The sequence below is a fragment of the Oncorhynchus tshawytscha genome, unplaced genomic scaffold, assembly GCF_018296145.1.
Source record: "Oncorhynchus tshawytscha isolate Ot180627B unplaced genomic scaffold, Otsh_v2.0 Un_contig_4972_pilon_pilon, whole genome shotgun sequence".
Taxonomy (NCBI): Eukaryota; Metazoa; Chordata; class Actinopteri; order Salmoniformes; family Salmonidae; genus Oncorhynchus; species Oncorhynchus tshawytscha.
Genome location: NW_024609780.1, coordinates 51,708 through 60,000, shown reverse-complemented (window position 1 = coordinate 60,000; position 8,293 = coordinate 51,708). Strand labels below are relative to the sequence as shown.

The window sequence follows — 8,293 nt, the reverse complement described above, 5'->3', positions numbered from 1 at the left end:
TAAACACACATGGACACACACTCATGTTGCACACACACACACACACACACACACACACACACACACACACACACACACATACACACACACACACACACACACACACACACACACACACACACACACACACATGGACATGCACATGAACATACACACACACACACACACACACACACACACATGGACACACACACATGTTGCACACACACACACACACACACACACACACACACACACACACACACACACACACACACACACACATGGACACACACACACACATGCACATGAACATACACACACACACACACATGGACATAAACACACATGGACACACACATGTTGCACACACACACACACACACACACACACACACACACACACACACACACACACACACACACACACACACACACACACACACACACACACACACACACACACACATGGATGTGTGCACAACTACAGGCAATTTAAGACTCAATGTCTGGATAATCTTTAATACCTTTCCTGTAGTCAAAGGACCAAATCGCCCTCTAGTGGCCTCATGGGGGGAATATTATTCATCATTTCATAATTAATACACCTTTTTTCATATCAAACAGCTTAGTTATATTTCAGTCTTCTGTGATGTATATAAAGTGTAATATTGGGATGAAAACTTAAAATGTAATATATTTAATCTCTATATCTGACATGATACGGGGCGGCAGGGTAGCCTAGTGGTTAGAGCGGTGAACTAGTAACTGGAAGGTTGCAAGTTCAAACCCCCGAGCTGACAAGGTACAAGTCTGTCGTTCTGCCCTTGAACAGGCAGTTAACCCACTGTTCCTAGGCCGTCATTGAAAATAAGAATTTGTTCTTAACTGACTTGCCTAGTTAAATAAAATGTATTATTATTATTTTTTTAAATACAGGTGTCTTCTTTTGTTAAACCCATAACCATGTGTGTGAGGTGGATACTGTTGTTAAGCCCATAACCATGTGTGTGAGGTAGATACTGTTGTTAAGCCCATAACCATGTGTGTGAGGTGGATACTGTTGTTAAGCCCATAACCATGTGTGTGAGGTGGATACTGTTGTTAAGCCCATAACCATGTGTGTGAGGTGGATACTGTTGTTAAGCCCATAACCATGTGTGTGAGGTGGATACTGTTGTTAAGCCCATAACCATGTGTGTGAGGTGGATACTGTTGTTAAGCCCATAACCATGTGTGTGAGGTGGATACTGTTGTTAAGCCCATAACCATGTGTGTGAGGTGGATACTGTTGTTAAGCCCATAACCATGTGTGTGATGTAGATACTGTTGTTAAGCCCATAACCATGTGTGTGAGGTGGATACTGTTGTTAAGCCCATAACCATGTGTGTGAGGTAGATACTGTTGTTAAGCCCATAACCATGTGTGAGGTAGATACTGTTGTTACAAAGTAGATTAGTTTAAGACGACCAAGTACCAGTCTGTGTGACCCTGGTTTAGCCCACTGAGGTGAAAGGTGAATCCCTGTAAGAAGTTTTTTATTGATTTATTCCACCTTTATTTAACCAGGTAGGCAAGTTGACAACAAGTTCTCATTTACAATTGCGACCTGGCCAAGATAAAGCAAAGCAGTTCGACACAAACAACGACACAGAGTTACACATGGAGTAAAACAAACATACAGTCAATAATACAGTATAAACAAGTCTATATACGATGTGAGCAAATGAGGTGAGAAGGGAGGTAAAGGCAAAAAAATGGTGGCAAAGTAAATACAATATAGCAAGTAAAACACTGGAATGGTTGATTTGCAATGGAAGAATGTGCAAAGTAGAAATAAAAATAATGGGGTGCAAAGGAGCAAAATAAATAAATAAATTAAATACAGTAGGGAAAGAGGTAGTTGTTTGGGCTAAATTATAGGTGGGCTATGTACAGGTGCAGTAATCTGTGACCAGTGACCAGTCAGAACCTCTAATAACTCAACTGAGTGATGAGAAACATGTCCAGGCCTCTAATCCAGGCAGTCACATGCTGCTACACATTCCTTCCTTTAAATAAGTCCCACTGAGGTGTGAAAGGGGTAGCCTAGTGGTTAGAGTGTTGGACTAGCATCTGAAAGGTTGCAAATTCAAATCCCTGAGCTGACAAGGTACAAATCTGTTGTTCTGCCCCTGAACAGGCAGTTAACCCACTGTTCCTAGGCCATCATTGAAAATAAGAATTTGTTTTTAACTAAATTGCCTAGTAAAATATATTTAAAAAAACACCTAACATGGTCCTGTGGTAGAGAGGTTCAACACCACATCTCAGTGAGCTTCTTTCACAAGGCTCTTCAGTCATTTTGAGTCCATCGTCTAAATGGTATTGTTCAAGTTAGTGTCTGTAGTTCCACAATACACATTTAAAGTGGGGACCACAATACACATGTTACTGTCTTGTAACCCTTCTCCCTACCTAGCTCCTTGTCCACACTGGTCCACTGGTCTCCCCCCCCCTCTTGTAACCCTTCTCCCTGCCTATTGTCCTTGTCCACTACTGGTCCACTCCACTCTCTCCCCTCCCCTCTCTTGTAACCCTTCTCCCTACCTAGTGTCCTTGTCTGCCACTGGTCCACTCTCTCTGGTCCCCCTCCCCCTCTTTGTAACTCCCCCTCCCCCCTCTTGTAACCCTTCTCCCTACCTAGTGTCCTTGTCTGCCACTGGTCCACTCCCTCTCTGACCATACAGTCGGACCACTACACAAACACAGTCCATCTAACCAGCATGACTCCCTCAGCCCCGGTTCTGGAAATAACCATGTCTTCTGATAGGCTGAGAGCAGTGACCGTGGTTCACTCCTCAACTGACCATACGGTCTGACCATAACACAACCATGTGGTCCTCTTTATAACCAGGCTGACTCCCTGGCTGTGTGTTCTGATTGGCTGAAACATGAATGAAACATAAACCCCTCCAACGTCAGGCTACTCCTCTCTGAGGGCACCCCAAATGGCACACTGTTCCCTTTGACCAGGGTCCTATGGGATACCCTATGGGCCCTGGTCAAAAGTAGTGCACTATAAAGGGAATAGTGTGCCATTTTGGATCCAGCCTTTGGTTAATGCATACGGACAGGGTACAGTTAGTGTGGGAAATGTCCCTCTTCATCTGGTGTAAACCAGTCTGACTGAGAAGAGGGGATCTCCTGGGCAGGGAACACAGACACCCACAACACTTCAGATGTTTCTTCAGGGTTCATCATGAATGTCCTGAGTTCTTGTTGTTTTTCACTCACATCGCTGGAACAACTGTACATGCTTTCTTCCTGTAGATCTTTAAGTGTCTCCTCCTCCTTTCTCCTCCTTTCTCCTCTCCTCCTTTCTCCTCCTTTCTCCTCCTTTCTCCTCCTTTCTCCTCTCCTCCTTTCTCCTCCTCCTCCTCCTTTCTCCTCTCCTCTCCTTTCTCCTCTCCTCTCTCCTTCTCCCCCATCCTTTCTCCTCCCTTTCTCCTCCTTTCCCTCCTCCTCTTTTCTCCTCCTCCCCCTCCTCCTTTCTCCTATCCTCTCCTCCATCCTCCCCATCCTCCTCCCTCCTCCCCCCCCATCCTCCTCTCCTCCCCCATCCTCCTCTCCCCCATCCTCCTCTCCTCCAGCCTCCTCTCCCCCATCCCTCCCCTCCTCTCCTCCAGCCTCCTCTCCCCCATCCTCCTCTCCTCCCCCCTCCTCCTCTCCCCCCATCCTCCCCCCATCCTCCTCCAGCATCCTCTCCCCCATCCTCCTCCTCCTCCCCATCCTCCCCCTCCTCCAGCCTCCTCTCCCCATCCTCCTCTCCCCCATCCTCCTCTCCTCCAGCCTCCTCTCCCCCATCCTCCTCTCCTCTCCCCCTCCTCCTCTCCCCCATCCTCCTCTCCTCCAGCCTCCTCTCCATCCTCCTCTTCACAGAATCTAGCCAGTCACCATGATTGGCCAGGAGATAACCCAGCCAGCAGTTTGTAACAGATTGATTGTCTCTATTTCTTGTCCTTATCTGACCACAGTGTCTACCATAACTACTGTACACAGCTGCTGCTGGACCTCTCACTAAACCAATATTTATTACTGACTGAAGGGTTTTCTAGTCCTTTCTTCTATTTATTTTGTGGGGTGGTGTGGTGGGTTGGGTTGGGGTTGTGGGTGAGGTTGTGAGTGGAGGTGAGGGTGGGGGTGGGGTTGTGGTTGGTGGGGTGGGGGTTGTAGGTGGGGTTGGGGTGGTGTTGGTGGGGTGGGGTGGGGTGGGGGGGGTTGTAGGTTGGGTTGTAGTTGTTGGTATGTTTGTAGATGGGGTTGTGGGTTGGGTTGTGGGTGGGATTTGGGGTTGTAGTTGTTGGTGGGGTTGTGGGTGGGAATGTAGTTGTTGGTGGGACTGCTGTTGTGGGTGGGGTTGGGGTTGTGGGTGGGGTTGTAGTTGTGGGTGGGGTTGTTGGTGGGGTGTAGTTGTTGGTGGGGTTGGGGTTGTTGGTAGGGTTGTAGTTGTGGGTGGGGTGTAGTTATGGGTGGGGTTGTAGTTGTGGGTGGGAGGTAGTTGTTGGTGGGGTGTAGTTGATGGGGTTGTAGTTGTTGGTAGAGTTGGGGTAGTTGGTAGGGTTGTGGTTGTGGGTGGGGTTGTAGTTGTGGGTGGGGTTGGTAGGGTTGTAGTGTGGGTGGGGTTGTGGTAGTTGGTAGGGTTGTGGTTGTGGGTGGGGTTGTAGTTGTGGTTATTGGTAGGGTTGTAGTTGTGGGTGGGGTGTAGTTGTTGGTGGGGTTGTGGGTGGGGTTGGTGGGGTGGGGTTGTAGTTGTTGGTGGGGTTGGTTGGTGGGGTGTAGGGGTGGGGTTGTGGTGTGGGTGGGGTTGTGGTTGTGGGTGAGGTTGTTGTGGTTGTGGGTGGGGTTGTAGTTGTTGGTGGGGTGTAGTTGTGGGTGAGGTTGTTGTGGTTGTTGGTGGGGTTGTAGTTGTTGGTGGGTTGTAATTGTGGGTGGGGTGTGGTTGTTGGTGGGGTTGGGGTTGTGGGTGGGGTGTGGTTGTGGGTGGGGTTGGGGTTGTTGGTGGGGTGTAGTTGTGGGTGGGGTGTGGTTGTTGGTGGGGTTGGGGTTGTGGGTGGGGTTGGGGTTGTTGGTGGGGTTGGGGTTGTGGGTGGGGTTATAGTTGTGGGTGGGGTGTGGTTGTTGGTGGGGTTGGGGTTGTGGGTGGGGTTATAGTTGTTGGTGGAGTTGGGGTTGTGGGTGGGGTTATAGTTGTTGGTGGAGTTGGGGTTGTTGGTGGGGTGTAGATGTTGGTGGGGTTGGGGTTGTTGGTGGGGTGTAGATGTTGGTGGGGTTGTTGGTGGGGTGTAGTTGTTGGTGGAGTTGGGGTTGTTGGTGGGGTGTAGTTGTTGGTGGGGTTGGGGTTGTTGGTGGGGTGTAGTTGTGGGTGGGGTTGGGGTTGTGGGTGGGGTGTAGTTGTGGGTGGGGTTGGGGTTGTGGGTGGGGTGTAGATGTTGGTGGGGTTGTGGGTTGTGGGTGGGTGTAGATGTTGGTGGGGTTGTTGGTGGGGTGTAGATGTTGGTGGAGTTGGGGTTGTTGGTGGGGTTGGGGTTGTTGGTGGGGTGTAGTTGTTGGTGGGGTTGGGGTTGTGGGTGGGGTGTAGATGTTGGTGGGGTTGGGGTTGTTGGTGGGGTGTAGTTGTTGGTGGGGTTGAGGTTGTGGGTGGGGTGTGGATGGTGGTGGGGTGTAGTTGTTGGTGGGGTTGGGGTTGTGGGTGGGGTGTAGATGTTGGTGGGGTTGGGGTTGTGGGTGGGGTTGTGGGTGGGGTGTAGATGTTGGTGGGGTTGGGGTTGTGGGTGGGGTGTAGATGTTGGTGGGGTTGGGGTTGTGGGTGGGGTGTAGATGTTGGGGTTGTGGGTGGGGTGTAGATGTTGGTGGGGTTGGGGTTGTGGGTGGGGTGGGGTGTAGATGTTGGTGGGGTATAGATGTTGGTGGGGTTGGGGTTGTGGGTGGGGTGTAGATGTTGGGGTTGTGGGTGGGGTGTAGATGTTGGGGTTGTGGGTGGGGTGTAGATGTTGGGGTTGTGGGTGGGGTGTAGATGTTGGGGTTGTGGGTGGGGTGTAGATGTTGGGGTTGTGGGTGGGGTGTAGATGTTGCCTTGCCTGTATGTTGTTAGTGGGGTTGGTTGAGATGATGGCAGATTGATTTTGATAACATGCCAACAATGCTCTTTAGTCAACGATGTGTGTCAGTGAGATGCGGGTCAGCGTCTCTATCTGACCCCCCCTTTCTCTCTCCTCCTCTTTCTTTCTTTCTCTCTCTCTCTCCCCCCTCTCTCCCTTTCTCTCTCCCCCTCTTTCACTCTCCCTCTTTCTCTTTCTCTCCCCCTCTTTCTCTCCCCCTCCCCCTCATTCGCTCTCTCCCTCCCCTCTTTCTCTGTCTCCCCTCTCTCACTCCCCCTCTTTCTCTGTCTCTCTCTCTCTCCCCCTCTTTCCCCCTCTCCCTTTCTCTCTCCCCCTCTTTCTCTCTCTCTTGCTGTTACCTCTCTCCCCCTCGCTCCATTTCCCTCCGACAACTTGCTGTTTGCTCCCCCTTGTTTATACCACCTGATATCCCCTCCTCTCTGTCCTCTATCTCTCCTTCCTCTCTGTCCTCTATCTCTCCTTCCCTCTCTGTCCTCTATCTCTCCTTCCCTCTCTGTCCTCTATCTCTCCTTCCCTCTCTGTCCTCTATCTCTCCTCCCCTCTCTGTCCTCTATCTCTCCTTCCCTCTCTGTCTCCCATCCCCTTCTCCCTCCTTATCTCTCGTATGCTCCTCCCCTCTCTTTTCCCTCCTCTACTTCTTTCCTTAACTATATATGTATTCTCTCTCCTCTAGACTGGCAGATCGCCACCCTGTCCTTGTTGCTAGGAGGAGCTGCTCTGGTCCTGCTCTCCTTCCTGGTGGTCCTGGTGTCAGTGTGTATCGGCTCTCGGAGACGCTTCAACAGACCTGTCGCTGTCATGCTGTTCGCTGCAGGTGAACACATACACACACACACACACACACACACACACAAAACAACAACATTGCTGTACAATGTACAATTCCTATCTACAAACAGGCTCTCAAAGTGCTTGATAGGAAGCCCAATAGCCATCATCACTGTTACATCCTCAGAAAGCATGAGCTCCTGAGTTGGGAAAATCTTGTGCAGTACACTGACGCATGTCTTGTATTCAAGATCCTAAATGGCCTGGCACACACACACACACACAATTATTTGTCTCTATCTTCTGATATCATATTCCTTGTTAGACAGTTAATTCATACGTAATATGCATATATCTCTCCCTCTTCAATAGACAGTATGTGTATGAGATGTCCTCTGTTTCCCTCTGCTCCAGTGGTGTTGCAGGGCTGCAGTCTGGTCCTCTACCCCATCAAGTTCACTGAGACCATCAGCATGAGCATATACCACGAGTTCAACTGGGGTTACGGCCTGGCCTGGGGCGCTACCATTTTCTCCTTCGGCGGGGGATCCTCTACTGCCTCAACCCTAAGAACTATGAAGACTACTACTGACCCTGCTGGACTGTACCACTGTGACCCCCCCCACCCCCGTAGTCGCTGGCTGTCATACATATCCTATACTGTATAATGCTAATGCTCGCTAGAGAGACAGGTAGATACAGAGAGATGCACACACACACGTCAGCATACAGTATTTCCTGTGGAAGCAGGCAGAGGGTCAGTGCTGGGGTGGATGGATGATTTCACAGTACCCTGTACCCTGCTCTGTACTCCCTCTTCAGTCAGAGACTAACACATAACAGACTGACCAATCAGATCACTCTATCTGTCCTCAAACCCTGGGACAAGGACTCACTGAAGCACTGTTACCGACCAAGTATTACTTACAAGGCCTTAGGAATTAGGATGAGGCTAAGCTCGGCAAACCCAGGAGGAACATCTGGTGCCAGCTACCATTTATGTTACGTAGTCTGTCCACGAGAGATTAGGATGAGTCTGACTGGAAAACAGACTTGTCTTCTCACTGGTAGGTAGAGAGACTGGGATGACCAACACTGGTAGGCAGAGAGACTGGGATGACCAACACTGGTAGGCAGACAGACTGGGATGACCAACACTGGTAGGTAGAGACTGGGATGACCAACACTGGTAGGTAGAGAGACTGGGATGACCAACACTGGTAGGCAGACAGACTGGGATGACCAACACTGGTAGGCAGAGAGACTGGGATGACCAACACTGGTAGGTAGAGAGACTGGGATGACCAACACTGGTAGGTAGAGAGACTGGGATGACCAACACTGGTAGGTAGAGAGACTGGGATGACCAACACTGGTAGGTAGAG

The 8,293-nt window shown here is 50.1% G+C and overlaps 1 pseudogene; it reads left to right on the top strand.

Moving 5' to 3' along the window:
• The window catches only part of LOC121845853, a 16,580-nt pseudogene extending 8,531 nt beyond the window's left edge, over nt 1–8,049 (top strand).
• Nucleotides 8,050–8,293: the final 244 nt, after the last annotated feature.